Source organism: Haemaphysalis longicornis, unplaced genomic scaffold (genome assembly GCF_048455015.1).
Source record: "Haemaphysalis longicornis isolate Haplotype H1 unplaced genomic scaffold, Haemaphysalis longicornis Haplotype H1 scaffold_9, whole genome shotgun sequence".
Taxonomy (NCBI): domain Eukaryota; kingdom Metazoa; phylum Arthropoda; class Arachnida; order Ixodida; family Ixodidae; genus Haemaphysalis; species Haemaphysalis longicornis.
The window spans coordinates 87,119,937-87,147,126 of NW_027526460.1; the positions used below are offsets into that span (position 1 = coordinate 87,119,937).

Sequence of the window (27,190 nt, forward strand, 5' to 3'; positions counted from 1 at the left end):
TCTTGTCATATCATGTGTAATCACCCTGGCCCTATACACCAGCCATCTCCATTGTCTTTTGTTTTGCATCACCTTTACTTTTAGTCGCATGTTTTAGTATGTACGGTCTCATCATAATTCAGTAACTTCTTCTTTGGCGCTCTTTGCCCATAGTCGGCCTTGCGCCAATAAAACCGAACTATCATCATCATCATCTGACCTGCTGGAGGGCCTGAGAAATCAGGGCGTGACAGCTGTGAGGCGCATAACTATGAGGAGGGATGACAAAGTAGCATCGACCAAGCACATTATCCTTACTTTTGACCGGTCCACACTCCCAGAGTACGTCAATGCAGGTTTTGTACATTGTAATGTCCGGCCCTACATTCCAAACCCGCGCCGCTGCTTTAAGTGCCAGCGGTTCGGGCACGGAACCAACTCCTGCCGTGGTCGTCTGACCTGCGCAAAGTGTGCTCACCATGATCATCCCTCTGAAAATTGTCCATCGTCAACCCTCACCTGCGCCAACTGCCAGGGACCCCATGCCGCCTACTCTCGAAAGTGCGAGAAGTTTAAGCAGAAGGCGATCATATTAATGTGAAGGTAACTGAGAACATCACCTTCCCAGAGGTGCGAAAGAGGTTCGCCTCTTTACCCCTGGGGAGGTACGCCAACGCGGCTCGCCGGGGGGCGGAGCGGCGTCTGGTGTCCACAGGGACGCAGTTCAGCGAGTCTGACCTGGTCCCTCCCTCGCCCCCCCCCCCCCCTGGGGTGCCTCAGGCAGCCCAATCCGTCACCACGGCGCTTGCTGAGGCAGCAGCGGTTGTGGTGACAACCTCTTCTGTAGGGACGGGTGCCGCTCCCGCCTCTGCCTCCCCGTCCTCCAGTGCATTGGAGGGTGCCGACCGGATGGACACCGGGGGCCCCGCATCGGCTCCCACCGCCACCGCACTTACTGTGCCACCTTTGGTGTCCTGGACGCCCTCGGCGGTGGCGGCTTAAACGAAGGGCTCCCGAAAGGGGGCCAAGTCAGAGGGGCCTGGTCCGCCGGGCACCCTTCTGGCATCCGACGAGGAGATGGATGTCGCGCCGTTCCTGCCTGCAACGCAGCGCAAGGAGCGGCCTCCGATGTCCAAGCCGACAGAAAGGCCTAAAAATCCTAGAATAACAGCCCCGAAAGACGACACATGAACAAAAACACACATACACACTCCAGTTATTCTTAAACTTAAATAATTGGAAATGAAAACATCATCCAATGGAACTGCAGAGGCCTCCTTAAAAATCTTGACGATGTGTATGAGATGCTGCATGCCAATCAGCCAAGTATCATGTGTCTCCAGGAAACCCACCTCAATTCTAAACAAATTTCTTAAATGGGTGCATGGTATTCAGAAAGGACAGGGTTGGCTGCACACACTCTTCAGGACGTGTGGCAATTGTCGCCCAGAAATCCTTAGCCTGCCACCCTGTCACTCTGAACACTGTCCTTGAGGCTGTAGCAATCCGTACGATAATATTTAATAGGTTGATAACGGTATGCTCTATTTACATTCCTCCTGATCATGCACTTTCGAGCTCTGTCTTCGAGGCGCTGGTCGACCAGTGGCCCGAACCATACATCCTAACAGGCGACCTTAATGCGCACAACTCTCTTTGGGGCTCCTCTAGAATAGATGCCCGAGGTCGCCTGATAGAGAAATTCCTTACATCTTCAGGAGCATGCCTTTTCAACAAAAAACAGCCTACATACCATTACTTAGGACACAATACATACTCGCATCTTGACTTGGCTATTGGTTCTGCAATTCTCTTTCCATGTCTTGAGTGGGGCGTGGGCACGGACCCATATGGTAGTGACCTCTTCCCCACTTCCCTAACGTACATAGGTAAAGGCCCATGCAGTCCATCTTCCCATAACAGGTTTAATGAATAAAAAGCAATCTGGAGTACATTCACAGAAACATCTAAACTACACCACACAACCATAAAACACCTACACGTGGAGGAAGCAGCTCAACTCGTCACGGCACACATACTCGACGCCGCCGAAAAGCCCACGCCCCAGGCCCCCAGTGCGTCCTGCAACCCAAGGAGGCCCTGGTGGAACGAGGACTGTAGGCGGGCGCGAGAGGCCCGGAACAAGGCGTGGGGTGTCCTTCGCCGGTACCCCACGCCAGATAATCTCATTTCCTTTAAACGGGCAAAAGCTCTTGGGAAGCGTGTGCGTCGTGAGGTGAAAAGGGAGAGTTGGCGTGCCTTCCTCACTTCCATCAACTCATACACCGACGCTCACAAAGTCTGGACACGAATACGCAAGCTAAAAGGACAACAGACACACAGCCTGCCCCTGGTTAGCACAACAGGGGACACGCTCGAAGACGAGGCCAACACACTTGCACAACACTTCGAACACGTGTCCAGTTCAGCACACTACACAAACACTTTCATGAAACACAAAACATCTGTTGAAAAGAAGTCCCTGCGTGATAACAACAAGTCGCACACTTCTTACAATTCTCCTTTTTCAATTCATGAGCTGAAGGTTGCTCTGAGCACATGTAAGCCTTCAGCTCCAGGTGCAGACAAAATCACATACACCATGATACAACACCTACACCCAGACACTCTTGAAACACTCCTACATCTGTACAACAACATATGGCTTTCGGGGCACATTCCTCGCTCTTGGAGGGAGGCCATAGTAGTGGCTATCCTAAAGGAAGAGAAGGACCCTTCCTCTCCTGCCAGTCATCGTCCCATTGCCCTGGCAAGCTGCCTGTGTAAGCTCTTTGAGAAGATGATAAACAGGAGACTCGTGTACTTCTTAGAGTACAATGGTCTTCTCGAGAGCTGCCAGGCAGGCTTCAGAGCGGGGCGATCTACCAACGATCAACTCGTTGCATTAGAGGCGTATATAAAAGATGCTTTCCTCCATAAGCAGTACTGTATGACAGTATTCTTTGATCTAGAAAAAGCGTACGATACCGCGTGGCGGTATGGCATCCTAAGCGACCTCAAGTCCTTCGGCATGGCAGGTAACATGATGAACACACTTGCCAGCTACTTGTCTCAAAGAACCTTTCGTGTGCGAGTTGGAACTGCACTCTTTAGGGTTCATATGCAGGAAAATGGAGTGCCGCAAGGTGGAGTTTTAAGTTGCACCCTTTTTATTGTGAAAATGAATTCCCTTAGGAAGGCGCTGCCTCCGTCGATTTCCTGTTCAGTCTATGTAGACGACGTTCAGCTCTCCTTTAAATCCTGTAACTTGTCTGTCTGTTAGCGCCAGGTCCAGGTTGGTGTTAACAAGCTAGCTGGTTGGGCAGATAGCAACGGTTTTAAATTTAATCCAGGGAAGTGCACTTGTGTCTTGTTTTCCAAGAGGCGTGGCATCCGACCGGATCCAGACATTCAACTCAATGGTGTCTCGATTCCTGTCAAAAAGGAACACAAGTTTTTAGGTATAATCTTTTACGAAAAGCTCACATTCATCCCACACATAAAACAACTAAAACATAAATGCTTAAAAACAATGAATATCCTGAAGGTTCTCTCGCACATCTCTTTTGGTGCTGACAAACAACTTCTTTTACGTGTTTTTACCAGCTTGATAGGTTCACGATTGGACTATGGCAGCGTTGTCTATGGGTCAGCCACTAAAACATCCCTCAGAATGCTGTACCCTGTGCTTCATCTAGGGCTCCGCTTGTCGTGTGGCGCCTTTCGGACTAGTCCAGTCGAAAGTTTGTACGTAGGGTGCAACAAATGGAGCCTAGAACGTCAGCGAGCTTACACAGATCTGCTTTATGCTTTTAAAATCTCATCAATGCCTCACCATCCTTTTACATCAGTTTTTTATGATACATCCATATCTAAACTTCTTACTAATCGTCCATCAATCTCTGCTCCCTTCGCTTTCAGAGTAAGAGAAGAAGTGTCACAACTTGATGTCATGTTCTCAGACACCATCAAAAGCTCCGCTACTGAACTTCTAGTACCGTGGCAGCTTCGCCCGATATCAGTATCTTTCACAAGTGTCGAGAAAAAAAGAGTGCCTAGAAGCGCGATCGTGCAATATTTCTTGTCCCTGCAGCACAAATGTTAGTGTGCTGAATTTTGCACGGATGCTTCAAAAACTGCCACAACTGTTTCTTGTGCTGCGCATGGTCGCACCTTTAATGTCTGTAGAACTATGAATAGAAATACAAGTATCTTTACAGGAGAGGCCTGTGGCATACTTCTTGTAGTTAAACATATTGTTATAAATCGAATTCCGAAATCCGTAATTTATACTGATTCTTTAAGTGTTGTGCGTTCATTATCCTCACAGAAATCTAAAAACCATGTGGTCAATGCTCTCATTAGTACTCTTATGTCTGTGCATGCGTTAAACCTTGAGGTGACCGTGTGCTGGGTGCCAGGGCACTCTGGAATTCCAGGTAATGAGACTGCAGACCGAATGGCGGCCGCTGCTGCCCTTACAACTACCGTTGACATAACAACAATACCCTACACCGACCTCAAATCACACATCAGACAACACCTTCGCACAACATGGCAAGCACACTGGAATCAACAGACTGACAACAAACTACACATTATAAAGCCACTCTTGGGGGCATACAACACTGACACACACAACAGACACAACGAAGTTACCCTGGCTCGATTACGGATAGGCCACACGCATGCAACACATTCCCACCTGCTCACGGGATCTCCAAGACCCGTGTGTAGCAGGTGTGGGGAGGGCCTATCCGTAGTCCACATACTCATACAATGCAAGGCACTTGACACAACACGACACAAACACTTCAGAGAACTCTACAGACAACATATTCCCCTACACCCATCGTTGTTTCTGGGTGACGATGCGATGGTTTCTGTGAAACGCGTGTTTAAGTATTTGTCAGATGTTAAGTTTTTAAACCTCATTTCATATCACGCATAATCAAATCTGGCCCTATACACCAGCCATCACCATTATCTTTATTGATCTTACTATGTCCAGTTTACACGTTTTATACCTACCTTTTGTGGTAATCACTTCTTTTCATTAAATAACTTCTCTGGCGCTCCTTGCCCTCGCCGGCCTTGCGCCATTAAAAACCAACCTTCATCATCATCGATTGGCTATAAAATTGGTATTGTTGTTATCCGGACAAAACAGCCTCCTTAATGAACAGAACCGGTATTTTGTCTTCATGGCCCTATCAGGGCGGGCTCACCTCATAGAATTGGTATGATACTTGCTAATTCATGTCCCCCGGTCTTGAGAACATTAGTGCACCAATATGAAATTCTTTACAGATTAATTGGAAATTGTCCGAACAGCCTAGTTCGCTTATTTTGGAAATATATCACTTGTGTACTAAGACGAAAAGTAAAACGTAAAAACATTTCCGTTCAGCAAGTTCGCGCTGGATGGCGCTCGTGGTCTAGACAGATGGCGTTTTCCTTTTTTATTTCAGCAAAGAACGGGTATATTTTTGAAATAAGCGAACAAGGTCGCTATAAAAAGTTTCATGAATATGTAAAACATTTCATATTAGTACTGTAGTAGACGATGGATTTTTAGCCCGTGGGTCATCAGTTAGTCATCAGTTAGTAAACTCATATGGCAATTTGATGAGATGGGGATAAATTCCACTGTATTTTCATTTCATCTCTTGACAATTTCCCCATTTTTCGAAGTTCGCCAAATTACGACGGAACTTTGCTCATCGTCTGCGGCCCATTTAACGCTGTCATTAGTCGGTATGTTGGATAGGTGATTGATTATGCTGAAATTAGACAGCTCGGGACTTGGCAGACCAACATGCTTAACACTACTTTCTTAACCGCGTTCATCAAAACATGTCCGAAACCCGGAGCTGTTAGGCTGAACGCACAAAATGAAATTTCGCGATCACTTGAATGTGCGAGTTTCCTCATAATCCCTGGCGTCCTGCACCCAGAAATACGTTGCCTTCTTTTAAAAGAATCGGTAGCAGCTATTTTTGCAGTAAGTGGTCGTCGCACCATTCGCAGTTTACTGATTCAGTCCTTTATATTCACAATGCCTAGATTGAAAAATACACCGTAGAAAATAGGTACACATTATAGCAGTTCACAAGACAACCCGCAATCGAAAAAAATCGACGTGCAGTTGTCGAACCTCATGATGACAAAGGAAAACTGGTTTCGTTTGCGCTAGTTGAGTTTGGCTAAAGGTTCCGTTTTGGCGAGTTAATTGAACGGATTCGAGAGAAAAAAAATAGCGCTGTGCAGTTCAACGAATGACGATGGCAAAGGAAAAGCCACACTCGTGCACCTTAGTCGTTTAACTATTCAGCGCTAGCTTCCATTCCCCAGTACTGTTGAACTGATATCAGCTGGTTTCGCAAACCGATGGCAAGACCGACTGCTTTCCTATAGTCTCTCGTTAAACCAGTGATCCGAAACCTCTATATGAGATAGTTTTAGGCCCCGGATACTCAAGAACTAACACCGTGGTGAAAGTTCCTGAACACGAGTTCCTACTAGAACCTTTGAAGTGCATCGGCATTGCTGAGCACCGTTTACACTGAGAACATTTTCCCGCAAGTTAATGCGAAGTTAAAAATTACAGAAATACAGATTCGGACGGGACGACGTTCGCTACTGCTTGTTCACTCAACAAAATTTAAAAATATACTGTTCTAAGATGGCCGCAGTCTTTCGTCTTGTTCGTATATATGCACCTTCGTACACAATACAGTGAAATGAAATGGTTACGTTAGCTAGCGCAATCTTCATCGACATCTCCCGCATATGGGACACCGTTTAACCGACGGTTGTAAACTTGCGTAACTGTTTCGTTTGCTTCCGCTTTCGTTTGGCCTACGTACAGGCCTTTGTTGGCGCTGCTTGCGTGGCACGCAGAGCGTGACGGAGTTCAAAGTACTTCGTTTCATATCTCGCACGCATTTATGAATACCGCGCATTTTTCAAGATCCTCGGGGCACATCGATAAGCCGCACAACGAAGTCTCCGAGGTGAAAAATACGCAGGCGGTGGCCTCTAGCTACAGCTCACGTACGTTTCCATATTTTGCGTTATCCCACCGTCGCGTCGTGATTCTGACAAACCCACATTTTCGCATACGTTTCTTCCCCGCGCACGTACGTGCTCGGCATAATATTTGCCGTGCGTTGGCTGGCCCACACGTACTTGCTATCTCGGATCGCTATCGAATCCGGTCGGCGGCGCACGACAGGGTAGACGGGAAAAGTGATCGCGCGGCGAGCGGAGGACACACGGAGGGACACGCAAAGGCTGACAGCTGCGAGTTAGATTAACAAATAAAAATCACCGGAAAGAGGTGACACCCTGCGGGACGCCGGCCTCTCTAAATAAATGAGCTGGATGAGCAGTCTTTTGTTGGCGACCTGCTGTTATCTCGCCGCAAAATCGCGTTTGCTTCTGTCTCTTCGTCAGATATTTGTTTCTTTTTCTTTCGAACTCTACGAACGAAAGCGAGTTTTCGAAAGTTGCTCGATACTCGCGTCCGATATAGACTTCGGGCAACGGCGTCGAAGTCCGGTCGGCTTTTTGGCTCCTCGTTAAGGAGGCCGAGCAAGCCTACTGCGGCATGCGCGTCCTCCTGGCGCTATGCGTTCCTTCTGCTACGTCGGTTTTGATTTATTCGCCCCAATCGGCTCGCATCCTTGCGAGGTGATTTTTTGCTTATGCTTGAAAGAGAAATGCAGACTGAAATTCCCGCAAGCTATGAGGGAGGAGGAAAAAATCATAAAAGGAATACATTTCTCTCGACCAAAACAGACAGGAAAACTGAAGTACGCAGGTTTTAGACGAGACTTTTTGGAAAGTTTTTGTCTGAATTTCGACGGCGCGTTTGCGTGAATTGTTTGTCGACCCGTCGAGTTCCGCTTGTTGTTGCTGTTGTTGCTGTAAAAGAAGCATTACGCAAGAACAAATGATTTTAAGATTACAATGTCATAGTCCACCCGCTTTTCAGGTGGAAGCGAAAAGCAAAAGCACCCGTGCGTCGTGATTTCAGCGTACATTATAGATCCCCAGGCGATCTTAATTAATCCCCATCCTTCCTCTACGGCGTACCTTCGGCGTGCCAGGTGTTGCTTCGGCGCGTTAAACAAAAAAAATCATTTGTTTTCATCATAAACGAACACTTAGGTGACTGTGTGGCTCAGGTTAACCCTTAGAACGTTAAATGCAATATCTTCATTAGCCACCACCCGCAATCCTTCCTAAACAGCCGCACTAATTAAACTTTACACCTCCGCAGTTGTCAGTACCGCTTACCTAAACTTCACTGTATTGAACAAGTGTGTTGTGAATTCTACCTACTAATTTTAAAACCGAAGCTTGACACAATCCCACATTAAAACGAAGGACTACCTGTGATCATAAGTAGATTGAGTTTACTCTCGTCTAAGTAGCATGTCTTTATTTCCGTGTCCCACGGAGTTGGACAGCTAACCGTATTAACTGTGCAAAATTAACTTACAGTTAAAAGTGCTGCTACCTGTTATCTTTAATGTGAGTTTTTTCCTTTTTGAACACTGCTTCGTTGGGTGCGAGTTACTAATCCATAGGTGAGCTCCATACGTGTGAATTGTTGGAGTACTTGATTCTAAGCAGCGAAGCTATAGACTACTGCTCCTTATGGATTACTTCCCCCTGAACCTCATCACACGTTACCACCTCGCCTGATCCGTCTCTCCTGGTTCAAAACAGGGCTAACAGTCCGAGGTAACGGTATTTGTTTATTTCCTGCAGTATTGGCCGCATCACGTGCGCTCCAGGAGTGTGGAGTTTCTTAGATCGTTGATATTGCCTTATATCTATTCGTGCAGGCCACCGTATACGGGCGCATTATACTAGCATTATCGTAAAGATCTCGAACGTTTTCCTGCGGGACACCTCCAGAATCACGTCGCATGGCGGCATCATCCGCGAATTTCGAAAATCAAATATCAGAGGGATTCGTATTCCGAATTCATCTAAATGAGGTTTACTAAACACCTCATCACCATGAGCTTTAAATACCGCCAGAAACACCGGCGAGTTTCTATGTCTGGAGTTTTTCCTAACGAAGAATTCGTCCCAGTTTCTTTTTTTTTTTTTTTTCAAATAAGGATTATGGTGTCCGCAAAGCCTTTGCATACATCTATACCAGCACCGTGAGGGCTACGTGAAGTTTGTTCAACTAACTTATTTCGCAAGGCTTCCACGACCGGAACAGTTCTTGCAGTTTTAACAACCAAAAGAAGAAAGTTTGTTGTAGTATGCTGCAAATTTCTTAGTTATTTTGGCGGTACCATGAATGTGATCCCTTCTCTGCAAACCCAATTCGAATTAAGCTCTGTTTTCTTAGTCAACGTACATCCGAGATTTCGCTTATTCGGTTCACTTTAACTTTGGCAAAAAAATTACTGTCAACAGTAGATTCAACGTAATAAATGTGAAGACGAATGACGAAAAGCAGGACTGTAATGGGTTCCTACTTCAGGCTCGTGTTTTCTTGTGCATGCACTCTCCGTTCGGTATGAACTTACCAAACAAGCTTTAATAGCTGAAGTTCGCGTGTTCATACCACAGTGCAAGAGATGATTAAACTCGGTTATATCTTCCACACCGCCTTCCTTCCAGATTGTACATAATTCCGTTCTGTGTTTCCCACGGTGGTAATAGCCGTAAGCACCCGGCGGATTGAGCCTGTAATTTCGCCAGATTTTCTGTTACAGTATATCTACCGTATACTTTAATCAGATTCGCTGACAACTATATTGTGGGGGGGGGGGGGGGGACCTCAAGGACCTCAACGTTTGAGATACCGATGTTCGTTTAAAAAAGGAGGGAGGAATAGAGGGTATCGTAAACAAAGTAAAGGTACAGGCAGGGAAGGAGAGGGGGGAGACAGGGGGATAGATGGAGTGGGAGAGGGGAGAGAGGGAGACAGAAAAAGAAAGAAGAGCGATACAGAGCATCACGGTTGGGGGGAGAGAGAAGGTGGCGACAGAGGCTAGCGACAGCGATAGAGGGAGAAATACCAAAAACGGGGGAGATACGAAGAAAGAGAGGAACAGAGAGTGCCGCACGAGACACGTATATATATATATATATATATATATATATATATATATATAGAGAGAGAGAGAGAGAGAGAGAGAGAGAGAGAGAGAGAGAGAGAGACGAATAGGAAGGTACACATAGATGCAGAGCGAGTGAGACATGGAGAAAGATTGGGAGAGATTCAGAGACGGAGAGAGAAAGAGTGCTGGGATTTTCCTAGTGCTGTGCTCTGCCTTTCACATCCAGGGTGTTGCTTAGGTGGCGTAAATCCCCGCCAGCATTTTTCAGCACAAATGGCCCGCGTTATTTTTTTTTCGGTTCGGCCCTTAATGGTCCTTTTCCGCAGATGTTTCACAATGCTCTTTACTCTCTCGCCAAGATAGCGCTGGGCTCTTATTCTCGCATTTCTTAATTTTCTCTTTCAGATATACTAAAAGAAAGCTAGCGCGTTTGATATATGCGTCATAAGCAGTTCCCCGTATATAGTTCGCATGCGGCCAAGATTGCAGCGTTGATAGCGGATGTATGGTAAGCCTGTGTGCCCCGCGTTTGAAAGCAAAAACTACGAAACCGAGTCCCATCGCTGAACGCGTGCCAATTTATCAGAGCGAAAGAGAAATAAGCTAAGACTGAGACGTTACTTTATGGCCGATATGCTCTGCGGTGCGCAGGTAATATAATTCCCGGTAGCGTTTCCCACAACGATTTTAATCTTTAATTCTCTTGCGCGCCCATTACCCCCCCCCCCCCCCTCATTTTTCTCTTGTTGTTCCAGGCGTCGGCAGATTATAATGTGTGCTTTAAATCACGTTGTTTAACGGCGGCGCTAAAGAGAATCTGGCGGAACATTTTTTTTTTGTTATTTTGCTGGACGTGACGCTTAAAAGACGACGCTTGTTAAGCTGCAAGGTAGGGTAAGATTATAGCGTCATACGTTACGTCGTGTGGAGCCCCCTGACGTCGCTGTTTAACAGCCCAAGGCCAATACGTTATCTAATAATTCAGATCACATTTCATGTCTACCGCACTGCTAGCTACAAAATCGCAATATAAGCAGCCAAGCTTGGCAAAAAATCAAGCAAAAGTGTTGAAGAATGCCTGGAAAGCCTAATTGCTAGGCGAAGACCGCAAATTGATGCTTTCCAGGTATTGCGGTACTTTTGAATTTCGTTCAATGCAGCAAAATGGAGCGCCAGCTATTACCGGGCGTCATGATTCTCAGAGAAGACTACAACTTATGGTTGTTTTCTGGATTAAGCTTTATACACGCGTTCGGTGTAAATTTTTACTTGCGAATGGGCCATACAGAATTACTGCCCCGTGTTAAGCCGTCGAGGGATATTCTAGTTAATAAGCGCAACAGCTTCTAAACAGAGAAAGACAAAACTGCTGAGGATCACCCGGAGAAACGATGAGACCAAGTATGAATACAGTTAAACCTGGATCTAACAAAGGTGACCAAAATTCGCAATTTTTCGTTACATCCAGGTATTCGTTACATGCAGGTTTCGAGTTTAGGTTTGCGCGAATGAAGCCGAAACAAAACCAAAATGCTAGCCATCAGTATGGTGAACTAGCTCTTAAAGGAGCCATGAATACAAAATACAAGTTGGGTTTATTAGAAAGACTGCTTAGTCCCGATAACAATGATACCAATATCATCGCAATCTTCGAACAAATAACGGAGATACTAAAGAAAACGTGTGAAGCAGTCGCGCCCCTAGCCCCTTTCCCGCAACTTTTCTACGACGTCACGGAACCTTGTTTGTGCGATTGGCGGCCGCCTAACTGACCTGTCGCTACGACACTTGACTGGACGTCTGTAATGGGGCCTCTAGTTCCATTTGACTGCATCACTTGAATGCTAACGCGCAGTTAACGCACTGAAAATTATGTTTTATTGTTGGCCCGTATTACATCATTCTTGCTCATAACACGTCACTGTGGCGCAAAATTTGAAAGTTTTTAAATACTTCTTGCTTTTTTTTTCATTAAAAAACATATTTTGTGGATGTAATGGAGCTGAGTGAGATACTGAATCCTAGTTTTCTTTTTTTTTTTAAATTGCACGAAGTTGTATTTTCTCTTCGTGACTCCTTTAAGGATTTAATTCACAGTGGAAAAACTGCATGTTTTTGCGCCTGCTGCTTTCCCGCAGGCACTCCACAGAAGCAAAGGTCACTGCCCCCCGTATTCACAAACGTACCTGAAGTGTCACTTATGCCTTCGGCGATTTTCAGTGCCTTAACCCATTTCAAGGACCAAAGTTATGCGGAAAGGGCGCCTTTTCTCGAACTTGATGCTCTTTTCCGCACTCACAATTGTTGAGAGGGTGCCAGCTGAGATACCCAGCTAGGAGGTGACGTTCTTCTTTCGCGGTGGCGGAGACGGTATTTAAAATTGCGAGCTTGTCCCGAAAAGACAAAACTCTTCGTTTTCTGGCACCATAACTCATCACCGACGAATTGACACCACAGATAGCAGTGTAGACCCGCGACTACACGTCGGCAAGCAGGCATGTAACCTAAACGACAGCGTGCACTGAACCTGGAAACGCGCCGTAGTTTGCGGTGCGGCCGAAGATCGCTAAATAAATTAATTTCTCCGGCCGACTTTTCTCCGAAAAAGTGCGAAAACAATGCCTCACTAGCGTAGCGAATTCGTTACATCAAGGCTAAACATCGCAACGCCTCGGTTATATAGAGGTCGCAAACACGTGGGTTTCAATGGGGCTGGCAATGGGGGATTTAAAAAGCTTCGTTAAATCCAGGAATTCGTTACATAGAGGTTGGTTGCATCCAGGTTTAACTGTAATTCCCAAGGGCTACGCGCAGGTGCAATGTATTGTACAAAGTAATTGAACATTGCTAGTTAAATGACGTTAACTAACAAACATTTCTTTTGGAATGCAGCAGAATATTAAAAATGGGTAGTATTACCGCATTAAACGTTTCTGCTAATGTGAGTGCGTTTACGTGGTGATTTTAATGACAGCGGACTTCACACCGGCCGGACGAGCTCCAAAAGCGCTACACTCTGCGGTTCCAGCTGCACGCATACCGCGTATACACCGAGAGTCGGAAAATAAATTTTTGTACAGGTTGCTTCGTACGAATTTGTAAACTTTCGGCTCTGAATTTGTGATTGTCAATTAGAACGTTGTTAACGGCGTGAATCGTTTATTAATTGGTGGTATCACTCTTGGAATTTTATTATTGGCCCGAGATATGTTCATCTGCACTCGCCTCAGTCCCGTTGTATGCACCTGTCACGATGGGCCCAATACACTAGCCTTTGGTTATGGGCCCAGCACAACTGAAGTATTGTAAGTCATTGATTTTCATGAATAAATAAATGTTTCGAGAGTAGAATTAAAAAATGGCAGCATCTCCACTCCGTGGATGATGGCGAGGGTGCTGAGTACGGGGACTCGAAATAACATTCAAGTTACACTTTGAGTGACATCCGCTTTGAGCCCCGACTGCCATTCGATTTGAGCCGTGAGAGTCGAGTTCTTAGATGGGGGGATGATTCGTATTCGGGGAAGCTCGTTGTCTTCCTAGACGTTGAGCAGCAGCGTGAGGCTTCTTACGTACGTTTCCGTCCATGGCGGGAGGAGGGTGTCTGATTTCCGGAGCCCGCTTATATGCGCGGTGCACCGCGGAGTCATCTCGTGTTTACGCGTAGCGGCATCTAGCGTAGTTCGATGCAGTCACTGTGTATTAAAACTTGATCACATTCACAACCTGACCACACCAATGTTTTTGTGCGTTTTCTCGTTGCTAGGTTATGTTTGTGCCTGTTTTCGAGTGTTTTGAAGTGTCCTTGTACCCTTTTAGGTAGGTTCCGCACAGATTTCTGCTTGATGGTGGTGTGCGCGCGGATGGACGAGGACGGACATTGGGAGGTCCTCATGTACTCCACACCGTGTGGCTCTCGGGTGCTAACTTACGGTCGTAGCCCAGTGGGTAAGACGACTGACACTAACTCTGTCTGGTCTACCAGACACAGGCTCGAATCCTGCCGGTGCCTGTGTGATTTTTTGCGATTGTAAATGCTATGCGCACGGACGGGGACGGACATTGTGAGGTCTTAAGATGCTCCGCACCTAAAAAATTGACCGCGTATCGCTCCTTCCGTTGCAAATGTCGACGAGAGACGATATTCTTTCGTCGGCATTTGCCAAGTAAATGCCTCCCTTCTCTTTCCCGCACGCCTATGCTATTACTCTCCCGTCGCGGTCCTCCCAAGGTAAACAGGCTGAAGCTTTGGTCAAGTCAATTTAAATTTTCCGCGCTTCACTGCAGGCCGGGTGCCTCGATGCCGCAGCGCTGCCGTACGGCGGAGACGCGCGCGAATCGAGGCGCCCTACTTCAACGTTTATAGAACCACGTTGCCCTAGTCCACGTGCATTCCTAGCAGAACATGGAACCTATCAAGTAGAACTTTTCTTAACTCTTGCAGTTTGATTTCTGAAAATACCGCCAGTAGATATTGTGGCCCGGGCAACAGCATGCATGCGACAAAGTGAATGTTTTTTTTTTTCTGCAGTAAATGCCGTATTTCATTTGCTATCGCAAAATCAAGCATCCATGATTTTTTTTATAAAGAAACACTGAAAATATTACTTATGCATTGATTTTCTGCCTCACAATCGAGTAATGTTTTGTTTTTGTTCACCAATGTTACAAGTATATGAACATTGCCACCTGACTTGGTTGTTTGGATTTGGCTACGGGTATATAAACATATTGTGCAACTTCTGTTTCACGTTGGCCGGGTAGCTGAATCGAGTTACAGACTGACAGACAAACAGACAGACAGACAGAACAAAATATTCGCTCTTAAGTAGCCCAAGAAAGACTATCGTCTTTAAAAAGCGCGATGAAAAGTAATGTCCCTCAAATACCGCACAGCTATACCGTCTGTATAGTATAACGGCGTGTTACCATCGCGCAACTTTAACGTGAAAAGTTTGTAATCCTCTAGCGCAGCATTGCGAGGAACAATACGGAGAAGACAGATCGAAGCCATTCGAAAGCGTTAATGTGGATCGCCAAACAAGGCGTGTCAAGCGGCAAGGAGTTTAATCAAGGAGTACGCGGGGGCGGAAGCCAAGAGTCAAGTGTTCAATTGGACATTAACCTTTAACATTCAGAGCCCCTGGGAAGTGCTTGGGTCTGCTACGGTTTTTTTTCTTGTACGTGTTATTCTTTTGTTTATGCTCGGTTTTCTTTTCCTTGCTGCTTCCTCCGTTTTTCGTTTTGATCGCTTTCGTTTTTCTCTTTCTTCTTTCTTTTTCGTCGTCTGCGACAGTTCGCCCTGAATGTGCGCATTTAATCTAACAGCTGCAAAGTTTAAAGTCAGCTAAAAATTTCCTGTCGAGTTCCGCGAAATTTTTATCCCCTCACCGCAGCAACAAAATTTCTCCTCCAGTGCTTCTTACCGGTGGACGCGAGCAAAACCCGCAGTGCAAGGCAAACGCCGCTTGAAGACAAATCGGCAGCGCGGGGAATTCAAAACAACATGTTACAAGCTCAGCGGAACTAATATCGCTCCGAACTAAGTTGCTTCCGTCGTCTCATGCAGCTCGTTCCGTATCGGAGCGCTATGCGTCCGTGTCGCAAAGACGTGTGGGTGATTAATGGAGAATAACCTCGGCGTCCCCGGCGGGCGTTTCAAAAAAGAGTTGCAACGCGCGTACCGTGATGCTAGCCAGTCACCTTAGACGTACAAGGCCTAGCGGAGCTGCCGCCTCATCCTTTAACTCTGATACCCTCAAATTTGATTTGATCCAGAGGATTCCGCAACAGACGCAACGCGTTTTGTTTGTCTTTCTTTATCCACGACGCCTATCTCTTGGTCGACGACGCATCTTTAGGCCTTCTCTTATCTCGGAGATGAGTCCAAGCTTCGCTTTGTGTACAAGCTGCCCGGAAGACACAAGTGCAGCGAGCCGTGCCGTTCAAGAAGCATTAGTTTCCCGCCTTCCGTGTCATCTGTCTAGACCGTTCGCCTTCTTTCGTGTCTCTATTTTTTTTCGCCGGGCGTTCTTTTCTTTTTTGTGTGGATTACAGTTTTCGTAGAGCCCAGTGAGCTTCCGGCAAAAAAATAAAATTCGAAAGCAAGTTCTCAATTCCTTTGCTCGTCTTCTTTTCCCGCTACGCCATATCGATTAGAGCGAAATAACTTACACGCCTCCGCTTATTCGCACTCTCGGCGCATTGTTTTCAGCAAAATTCTTTACACCGGTACCTGATCAGTGCACCACGCCTTCCCGGCACCTATAAGCGGTATGCGCATAAGACGAGAGACGGCGCGAGACAAATGGAGAGGACGTTTCGCGCTGCTACTACATGACAGGCTATGAAGAGGCCGATCGCCCAACTGGATGCCCAACTACCAACTCGACCAGCAGTGAACGATGTTACGGCTGGAAATGCTACGAGGAAATGCTACAACCCACCACAATATTTCTTCGGAAAAACAGAGTGGTAGAAATAGCGAGAAAACAAGACGAAACGAGAGAGAGAAAGCCCGAGAGATTGATTGATTGATTGATTGATTGATTGATTGATTGATTGATTGATTGATTGATTGATTGATTGATTGATTGATTGATTGATTGATTGATTGATTGATTGATTGATTGATTTTCTACCTCGAAACTCTCTTCTGCCGGCCCTACAAAAGACGTCAGCATCCTTACAACGCGCTTGGTCGTAGAGCTTCTAAACGTTTTGCGTAAAAGGCGAATGTCTGGGAATCAAGTTATGTTCACCTTCCTCCAGTCTTCCTTTCTCGCTGTACGTAAGGGCAATTGGACGGTTTTGGATCGTTTAATGTGATGCATTCAGTGTTCCTGCCCCATATCTCCCGCACGCCCATTTGTCCACAAAATAAAAAAGACGTAAATACGCACAGCAAAAAAAAAAAAAAAGTCCAGAAAATAAAACGAAAAAAAGGCTAGACAAAAAAATGGGAGAAGGAATTACATGCACTATGACTGACTCGTTGCCCAATCTGTTGGCATGGCAAAATGTTCGCTATAAGACATCGTGTTTGTAAAATTTAAATACGCCGTTAATGAAGACAGGGCCGTTGTCCGCAAGTGCGCCCTCCTAAATAGCCTACTAGAATCATACTACTGAGGTACAGCGGCAACCGATGGAGAGAAAGCAATGCAGGCACCATATAACGAGTCAGCGCGGCGGTGGCCTACATGCAGACTGGATGCTACATTGTCCGTGTCCAGACGACGTCTTCGGCCAGTATTTTCCATCCGCGTCGGTGGTTCAGTGGTAGAATACTCGCCTGCCACGCGGGTGGCCCGGGTTCGATTCCCGGCCGACGCACACCTTTTTTTTTTTTTTTTTTTTTTTTTACCGGGGTCGCGACACAAGAGGGTGAAGGACATTCGCTGTTGTATTATTTCTGCCTGTGTATTTGTACAATTTAATAGTTCCGGTAGTCAACCGCACAATTACGTTTCCCCACAATTAATTATGCCAGTAGAAGTAGCTAAACCGTTGCGATTTGCTACGCTTAATGTGAGAGGGCTGGCGACGAAAAAGAGGCAAAACCAGTTATATCGATTAGCCACGGAAAAGGACATCGATGTCTTTGCTGTTCAAGAGACTAAAATTGACCGCGAAGACCAGACAGAGAGCATGGCGCGACGGTTCGAAAATCAGTATAACGTTTGTGTCAGCCACGCTGTTGGAAATTCGGCAGGGTGTCTTCTTTTTATTCGAAAGAGTATTGGCGCTGTGATAGAAAGTGTTACTGCATGTGTGAATGGAAGATTTATTGTGTGTGACTTTACACTGTCAAATCAGGAATGGAGAGTTATATGTTTATATGCGTCAACTAAAGTTCAAACGCGAAAGGAGGATTTCCAATCGGTGGGAAACTATTGCAAATCGGATCGTTTCCTAGTGTTATTGGGAGACTTCAACTGTGTTTGTTCTTCGCGCGATAAAACGAGTGCAACGCCGTTTCTGGATGCAAGTACAGTTATTTTGAGTGATGTAATTAATGAAAGTGGTCTAGAAGATGTTGGAGTGACTTTTAACAATGGGCCCGTGTTCTTTACACACTTTCAAGGTACTAGCCACGCTAGACTGGACAGAGCGTATCTATCCTTAGAATGGATTCCAGATTGTCGAGAATACGAAGTTTGTCCGGTGACTTTCAGTGATCACTGCTTGGTTTTGTTTTGCATTGGCAGAAAAACAAAAAATAAGAATGCCTTTAGTTGGGAAGGGTGGAAACTAAATGGGAAGCTTTTAGAAGATGACGTGTTCGTAGCTAATACGCTTACGTTGCTAGAAAGTTTGAAAAATGAGGGCAGCTGCCATTGTGAAGGATGGGAACTCTTCAAACAGAGTGTAAAAATCAAAGCAATTGAAAGATCGAGCCTACTAAAACATGAGGCGACAAAGCAAGAGGCCTTATTGCGGGCAAACTTAGAAGCCTTGTTAGCCGAAGAATGCATGAAACCTGGCGAGTACAAAAATGACATACGAACAGTAAAGCAAAAACTTGAAGCGATAGACACAGAGCGGTACCGTGGCGCGCTTGTAAGGGCAAGGGCTGAAAAGATAACTGCGGGCGAGATGCCGTCCAAACGAGCCTTAGGCCTTGAAAAATGGCATGCGCGGCGCAATGACATCGTGGAAATAGAAAATAATGGAACAATTACTAGTGATACAAACATTATAGAAACTGTCTTTTTTCAGTACTATAGTGAGCTCTTCGCAAAACATGAAGTTAATTGTGAAATATTTAAGCGAGATTTTCTGAAGTTAATGCCAAGATTAGATGAAGAAACAAAAGAATACTTGGAAATCCCCATTTCTCTTGATGAAGTCGTGAAAGCTATAGAGAATCTAAATCCTGGAAAATCCCCTGGACCGGATGGTTTAACGGCTGCTTTTTATAAGAAATTTAAGAATGAAATTGCGCCGGTGCTGCAAATGGTTTTTAATGAGGCATACGATCTCGACGCACTACCCCCATCCTTCTCTACGTCACACACTGTTCTGATCCCCAAAACGGACGATGCCGTCAAACTCAGAGATGTGAAATCTTACCGGCCTATATGCTTAACAAATGTAGACTATAAAATTTTAATGAAAGTATTAGCTAGTAGGCTCCAAACAGTAATGCAAGATATTGTAGGTTCACACCAGACTTGTGGGATCAGAGGGCGGACTATATTCACGAATGTACATAAGGCGCGTTGTATTCTGGAGTGTTGTGATGCCACACAATCTGGGGTCGCAATGCTCCAGATTGACTTGGAGAAGGCTTTCGATCGTGTGCCGCACGATATCTTATTTCAAATTTTAGAGTACATTAATATCGGCAAAGTTATTCGAAACGGAGTGCGTATGGCGTACAGTAAATGCACAACCCGTCTTATAGTTAATAAGGCAGTTGGAAAAAGAGTTCAGGTGCAGCGATCGGTGAGGCAAGGATGCCCGATATCCCCCCTCCTTTTCTGCATATATATTGAAACGTTTTGCTTAAGTGTCATTAAAAGCAGTAACATTCAAGGTTTTCGGTTGCAAATGACGGAAGTTCGACTACTAGCGTACGCGGATGACATTGCAGTATTCTGCACTACTAAAGAAAGCATTCTCGAGGTAGTACAAACCGTGAAACACTTTTGCTTAGCTAGCGGTAGTGCAGTAAACTGGTCTAAATGCTTAGGCTTTTGGCATGGCGAATGGCAGTCCACGCCAAGCGTTTTCGCCAACATCCAGTGGGTCACGAGCCCTGTTAAGCACCTGGGGGTGCCACTAGACAGTTATCAAGACAGTGACCCTTACTGGACCAAGCAACTCAAGGAACTTCGAGAAAAGACAGAGAAGTGGAAAGGATGGGGTTTATCAATGTTTGCGAGAGCCACAGTTTGCAATTTGTTTTTTATAAGCAAGCTGTGGTATGTAATGCAAGTTTTGCACTGTTCAAGGGCTAATATTCAGAAATTTCATCGTGTGTTCGCCGTGTTTATCTGGAGTTCATCATGGGAAAGAACGAACAGAACAAACCTCTTTCGGAAAGTGCGTGAAGGCGGACTTGGTTTATCGCACTTATTTTTAAGGCAAGTGGTCAATAGATTTCTGTTTCTTCGTGATGTTGAAGACGCGTTTCTTAGGACGGCTTGTCAGCTGCGACTTGGAAGACTTTTGCCTGAATTTGTTGTGAGCTCTGAGTACATGAGGGGAACTGTACGTGGATTTTTTAAGGAGGTGGTGTGGTCATACCGTTTTCTTTCAGCGCGTTTTTCTTTAGAGTACTTAAGCGGGGTGAGTCGGAAGAAACTGTACAAAGATATCGTCGAGAGTGTATTGCCAGTGCCAATATACCGCAGCAAGTGTAATCTAAGGCCTGAGAGAGATGTACTTAAGCGAGTGAAAAGAATGACGGTCCCAGGTGGAGTGAAATCTTTCTTTTTTAAACTCCATACTGGAACATTGGAAGTAAAGACCTGGATGGAGGAAAAGGGATGGTTTGTGCCATGGGGTGTGCAGTGTTTTCTGTGTCGAAAGCCAGAAACAATTGAGCACGTGTTCCTGGACTGTTGGGGAGCGGTGTTCTTTTGGGACATCCTACAGCGAACACTCAAAAAAGATTTGCCTGTTGATGCTTACGGTATTCGGTTTTTGAACGTTGAAAATGAGGACGGTGTGCCGCTTGACACAATTATGCTGTATGGACTACATAGCATCTGGAGAAACAGGATGGCGGTACGCTACTCCGACCCAGATGCCAGGCTCATCAGACACTACTTCAAAGATTCAATAGGTTCTTTCGTGCAGATACTGAAACTTCAGCCCTCTAAACCCGAGTGGCTACCCACAATTGAAGCATTGCTGGTAATGAAAGAATATTGAAATCACCCCGCTTGCCCAAGAAGGGCTGCAGTTCTAGTAATTGTATTGAGTATTGAGTGTACAGATTATCAGTTACGTGTGTCTTTGTTTTGTCATCCTGTCAAAGAAGGCAATAAAGAAAAAAAAAGCGTCGGTGGTTCAGTGGTAGAATACTCGCCTGCCACGCGGGTGGCCCGGGTTCGATTCCCGGCCGACGCACACCTTTTTTTTTTTTTTTTTACCGGGGTCGCGACACAAGAGGGTGAAGGACATTCGCTGTTGTATTATTTCTGCCTGTGTATTTGTACAATTTAATAGTTCCGGTAGTCAACCGCACAATTACGTTTCCCCACAATTATGAACTCCCGAATACGTTGTCAGAATGGGGGAGGGTGCAGCCTTTTCTCGGTCGCTTCTTGGCTGATCAATAATCGATAGCGGTGACAAAAAATTATTTGGTGACTACCTGATCAGAGTAATCACCATTAGTCCTTGGTGCAGCATATGCCGCGATGTCATACTTTACGCTCCGTGTTTTGGGTGTTTATTTTTGTAAAATGCGGACGGTGTATTTAGTATTTGAGTTTTATCGGGGTTAATTTCTCGTAAATACCCAATTCTCCCCAAATTTGGAGTTTAATTCGACACACAAAACGAGTTTCAATTGCCTGTATGTTGTGACCGCAAAAACACATATAAACACAAACAGCACTACTCGAGTGCAAGATATGTACGTTTGTGCGCATTACATCGGTAGAGCTTATTGCGATAGGCGCAAGAATACTTTGCGACGTTTCTGTCGCTGATCGAAGACAGCATTGAACATTGTGGTCTCCAATACGACAGATTTCCGCTAATGTTAGCTATCTAATAGCTCTGATAGGTTACAAAACCATCCGGTAGGGGGCTCATGGCGTCAGTTTTAAGAAAGCCTCAAGCTCCACGTTGGAGCCAGGAGTCCTTATTTGGATTCACCATTCCAATACCGTACTCAACAGAAAAGATAAGATAAACCTCATTTTGTGAAGTGGGCTTATCTTTATCGGGGGAGGGAAGCCTCCACTTCGCGCCCGCCGTTCGTTGGCACTTATCATCTATACGTACAAAAGGGCCAGTGGTCCGTATGTATCAGACATTCTAAGTCCGAGATTCCAGAATTTTTTTTTTCGCAGCATTATGCTCCAATTTGGATGCTAATCGGTGAAAGAAGGATCATGAAAAATTGAAGCGGTGTATTTTTTGGGTTTTTTTTTTGTATTTTTCGGAAACACGAAGCCCTAGAAATTATTCATACCCACCTAGCTTTCTTCGCATTTGCCGCGCAGTTCGACACACTCCATAAACATCATTTTTGTGGACGCGCATTAGCACCTATCTTTCACTACATTTAACTATTAAATTGATAAGAACAATTCAGTTCCATACCATTGTGTGAAGGTGGATGACCAGTGGAGCTGTGTGTTCCTCCTTTGAGAGGGGTGCAGTCCAAGTGTATTTCACGCAACGAAACACGTTTGCTTCTAATTTCCGATCGAATATACTACTTAGTTAATTAGACGAATGAAAACTGAAAGCACTATACTCGGTGACAACTTAAGAACGGCACCGGAAGTTGCCTCTGTGCTTTATCACCGTAGCCGGATGTTTCTCCGCGCGGCGCCAAGTAGGGCGTTACTGGGAATATTTTGAACATTGCGTAAGCCGTTCCCGTGATTTTTTGCACTTAATATGCTTATAAACGACTCCAGTGACGACAAACAAACTGCGTGAGACAAGACAGACGATATCACGCATTCATAGCAAACTCCTTCCAAAACGCGCGCGCACTGACGTCACGGGTTCGGCGCTTTGGCGGAGTGATACGCTACATGAGGTGGTGCCGTTCTTGAGTTGTAACCGAGTATAGAGTTTATTCTAGGGGAAAAACATGGGGCTGGCCGTTTCTATCCTGTAGAAGCCCCTGTGTTGATAGCATACCAGAATTCCACAATATCTATTACTTCACTCCAGAGTGCTTAAATACTAATGAAACTCTGCCTGATGCTAAAGTCGGCTTAACCACCAATTGTCATATAATTCGTTTCGGGGTGATTTTCATGAAACAAGAGCGTTCCGCTTTACCTATCACTACCGCAAACATTGTAAGGGCATTTGCTACGGGGAGAGTTACCAATCGCGAAGATAATGCTTTGATCAGCGACAGAAACGTCACAAAGTATGCTTGCGCCTGTTGCAATAAGCTCTACGGATGTAATACACACGAACGTACATATCTTGCACACTCAAGTAGTGCTGTTTGTATGTTTAATGGGCTTCTGCGGTCAGGCCGCACAGGCAACTGAAATGCGTTTCGTGTGTTCTAAGTCGTTCGTGTTCATATATCGCTGCATCTAAGAGTCTAAGAGACTGAAGCTTTAACAATAGAGCGAATTTAACTCCAAATTTCACAGGATTTGGTATTTGCGGTTTTTTTGTGTGTCTGTACTTGCCACTCCCCTCTATGATGCTACAGTCCTGAGGGTTCTTATAAAACTAACTAACTAACTAACTAACTAACTAACTAACTAACTAACTAACTAACTAACTAACTAACTAACTAACTAAATAAATAAATAAATAAATAAATAAATAAATAAATAAATAAATAAAAACATTTCGGGGAGTTCATAATTGTGCGCCAATGTATCTTGCTCGCTTTGCTGCCGAAACACGAAACATTTTGTTTGTATTAGCCCGCAGGCCAAAATGATGAAATACAGAATGTAATTGGCCCTTTACTGTCATGCTCAGTCGACATCAATACTGCTGTGCATTCTGGAGAAAAAAAGAAAATGTGCGTCGGCCGGGAATCGAACCCGGGCCACCCGCGTGGCAGGCGAGTATTCTACCACTGAACCACCGACGCCAGCGGAAGACGTTGGCCGAAGCCGTCGTCTGGACACGGACAATGTAGCGTCCAGTCTAAATGTAGGTTACTGCCGCGCTGACCGACTCGTTATTTTGTGCCTGCATTGCTTGCTCTGCATCGGTTACCGCTGAACCTGAGTCGCGTGGTTCTAGTAGGTTTTCCAGGAGGGCGCACTTGCGGACGACTGCCCTTCTTCCTTAACGGCGAATTGGAGGCGTCACTTTGACCGGAATACATAATTTCGCACGGGCCTGGCGCAATACCAGTTTAATCTTTCTGCTGTGGTACCATTGCCTGTTGATTCCTTTGGAGAAGTCCATAAGCCAGCGACATTGAACAACAAAAACAAAACCTAATACAACAGCAGCAATAACCAATGACAGACTTACCAGAACAAGAATTTTAAAGGGCTATAATACGTTCGATGCCGACGCATCTCAAACGTATATGCAGCCTGAGTGTACAGAACGCGGATTTTTTTTCAGCTAATATAGGCTGACAGCATTCACTAAGCTAATAAAAAGAATAATTGTATAAAATATATAACAAATTACATAGAGCTGGGGCCTGCGCGAAGGAAATGTGAGAAAGGGTAAGAGCAGTGAGGAGCTAAGTCTTTCTTGTGCGTCGTCCATTCTTACATTGTGGTGACCGGAGACGGTTAAATTTCTTTCGCGTCATTCCGACGCCCAGATAATCCACAGCCATATGCGTGATCTTTGGTAGCACTTAGGTGTCGCACTAGGCGCCGGTGATCTTCGGAGTGTATAAAGTAGTAGCTCCAGTTATGCCGCTTATGCGACGTAGCCTGCTGTGTTCACAATGCCTGTTGCACCACGGAGGTGATCTCCTGGGCTCCGTGCGTAATATCGCGCGATATCGCTTTGTTGGAGAGCGGAAGTGGCTCCTTCCGAGGGTTGCTTCTGTCGCTTTTGTAGCATTCGTCGTTCTCGGCCGGGGGTCCGCGCAGTAGTAGAGCAGGAAGTTATCCTTTAACGCACGTTAAGCCCGACACATTCACTTAACTGCAAGGACCATTCGACTGTTCCCGCGTCGTTCCGCAGGAGGAGGTCGACTCGTAGGTTCTGATGCAGCCTGCCTTTGTCCTCGAGAAAAGAGCGAGAACTACAGGTGCGCTCGAAAGGACAATGGGAGATGGAGACATAATCAATATTTCACGTAAAAGTATCCGCTTCTTCCCGCACTGCCCATCCAGCTGTGCACTTGCCCATTCTTATTCTTGGCAATGCAGGCCTTTTTTTTTTTTATTTCTCCAAGTACATACTCCCCTTGACTGCTTTTAAAACTATATGAACACCCGATGGTGCAGCAATACATCGAGTCGTGCTTGTTGCTTCTACTACGGGTTCCTTCCTTTGAATGCGCACCGGCAAAACAGTCTATTTAGACCTATTTCCCGTAACTCCTCTCACGGAAGATTTGTCTATTTTTTTTTTTTTTTGCGAAAGTTTGCTCTGCAGCATAAAACGGTGGAGGCGAGTGTGTTTAAATGTACATAAACAGGAAGTTTTCACTGAGAAAGTCTAAAAGGCTCCGGTGATACGGCCCAAAGAGCCAGCGTCTGTAGTCGGGAGGCCGGCCTGGGTTGAGTCCCACACTATGTAGTACTTGCTGTCGGGAGCGTTGGAGGCCACGGCAAGTCCACAGAAGATGGTGAATGTCTGCGGTCGATGCCGACGTGGTGCAAAATGGACATGTCCGGCCAAACGGAGCCCGTCGATCCGGGGCCAGGTGTGGGTGACCGCTGGTGTAAGAGCAGCCCCGACGCGAATCCTTCGTAGCGCCACCTCCTCACGGCGGGTGAGCCCACCAGGGAGGTTTGATCCACACGGTGGAATAAGTGCACGTGTGGAGCGCCGAAGGTCTTCTTTGTCGGTGGCCAACTTTGACATTGCGTCAACTGGACATAAGGGCAGTGGATGTGTCGTTGGAGGTATACGAGTCGCCGCATCCGCCTGTTGCTGTCCAGGGGTCGATGTCCTCTGGGCCCAAGTAATCTCCACTCTGAAACTTAGGGCCGCAGCCTTCGCGTGGATGGTTTGGGACATGGGCACTTGATGAAGTACTTTCCGGAGGTCTCGGACTGCTTGCATTGAATCTGTAAAGATGTTGACAGGTTGCGATTGGTCTGGCCTCAGCAGCTCTATAGTCGTCAAGGCGTCGAAAATCGCTTTGAGCTCAGCAAGTGTTGACGGGGGCCTCTGAGGGGCGCAGTAATGGCAGGTTTGACAAAACTGCATGGCTGGGTTTACGACGGCTGTGGTAATAAGGCTTCCTGAAATACTGGCGTCGACGTAAAACGTATCTTGGCCAGCACTGGATGAGAGTTGCGGCGCAACACGGCTTGACCGACCCATAGGCGTGCAGTCAGTAATTAATATTCGGGTCCAAGGAGGGGCTTCTGGAGAGGGATCTGGCGGCGTGTTAGATTGGAGGCCCATATACCACCTTAAAGCAGCCACAGATGTGTACACCTGCGCTTTCAGAGATCGTGCCTGTCGCCGCTGGTGAACCAACTCATCTATCGTGTTAAAGCCAGCTTCTTCCTGTAGTGTGGAGATGCGTGTTAAGCGAGGAAGGCAGGTAATAGTCCTCATGGCTTCTCTATTGATGGCCTCTAGACGATCCCATTCCGCCCTTGTCATGTACTGAAACTGAGCCTGGTACGTGATACGTGGCTACAGGATTGCACGTACGAGAAGCCGAGCCATCTCTGTGCGAGCTTCTCCCGATTTCATGGAAATCCGGCGAACTAGATGTAGCAGTTGAAGGGCCCGCCGGCGAGCTTCCCGGAGCCATGGCGTAGCCGAGCCGGAGGCCGCAACGTCCAGGCCAAAGATGCGGTGACAAGTAACTTTCCTCACTGGCTCGCCATCAAGATTTAGTAAAATGGGTCGGTTTTGCAGTTTTTGTCGAGCCCAGACTTATGTCCGGTAACTCCTCTCATGGAAGGTTTGTCTATTTAGACACATCTCCAGTAACTCCTCTCATGTAAGATTTGTCTATTTAGACATATCTCCAGTAGCTCCCAGGTTTGTCTATTTAGACTTACCTCCGGTAATTCCTCTCATGGAAGACTTGTGGCGCGAAATTACACGAGGGCATCTTTTTGTCTTCGATTTATGGGATTCAGTTTCAGTTTGTTAGGGGCTGCAACAAAGTGGTACAATATTTATATTATTACGATGACGTTCGGACGTTTGTGGGTTGAAGTGAGGGTTTATTTACCAGGCTTGGGTGATGACTGTCACTAAGCGTGGTGTGCGAGCATATGATGGTGATGATGATGACGATGCCCTCGAAGTTTTTTTGCACGCACCCA

At 46.0% G+C, this 27,190-nt stretch overlaps 1 long non-coding RNA gene and 3 other non-coding genes across 4 annotated transcripts in view; 3 read left to right on the forward strand and 1 right to left on the reverse strand.

Moving 5' to 3' along the window:
- LOC144152231 (uncharacterized) overlaps positions 1-27,190 on the forward strand; it is a 388,069-nt gene that overhangs the window by 248,076 nt on the left and 112,803 nt on the right. The window lies entirely within an intron of this gene.
- On the forward strand, positions 17,341-17,411 carry Trnag-gcc (transfer RNA glycine (anticodon GCC)). Its single transcript has one exon. It is a non-coding gene; the product is annotated as a tRNA-Gly (tRNA).
- Positions 21,088-21,158, forward strand: Trnag-gcc (transfer RNA glycine (anticodon GCC)). Its single transcript has one exon. It is a non-coding gene; the product is annotated as a tRNA-Gly (tRNA).
- On the reverse strand, positions 23,774-23,844 carry Trnag-gcc (transfer RNA glycine (anticodon GCC)). The gene has a single exon. It is a non-coding gene; the product is annotated as a tRNA-Gly (tRNA).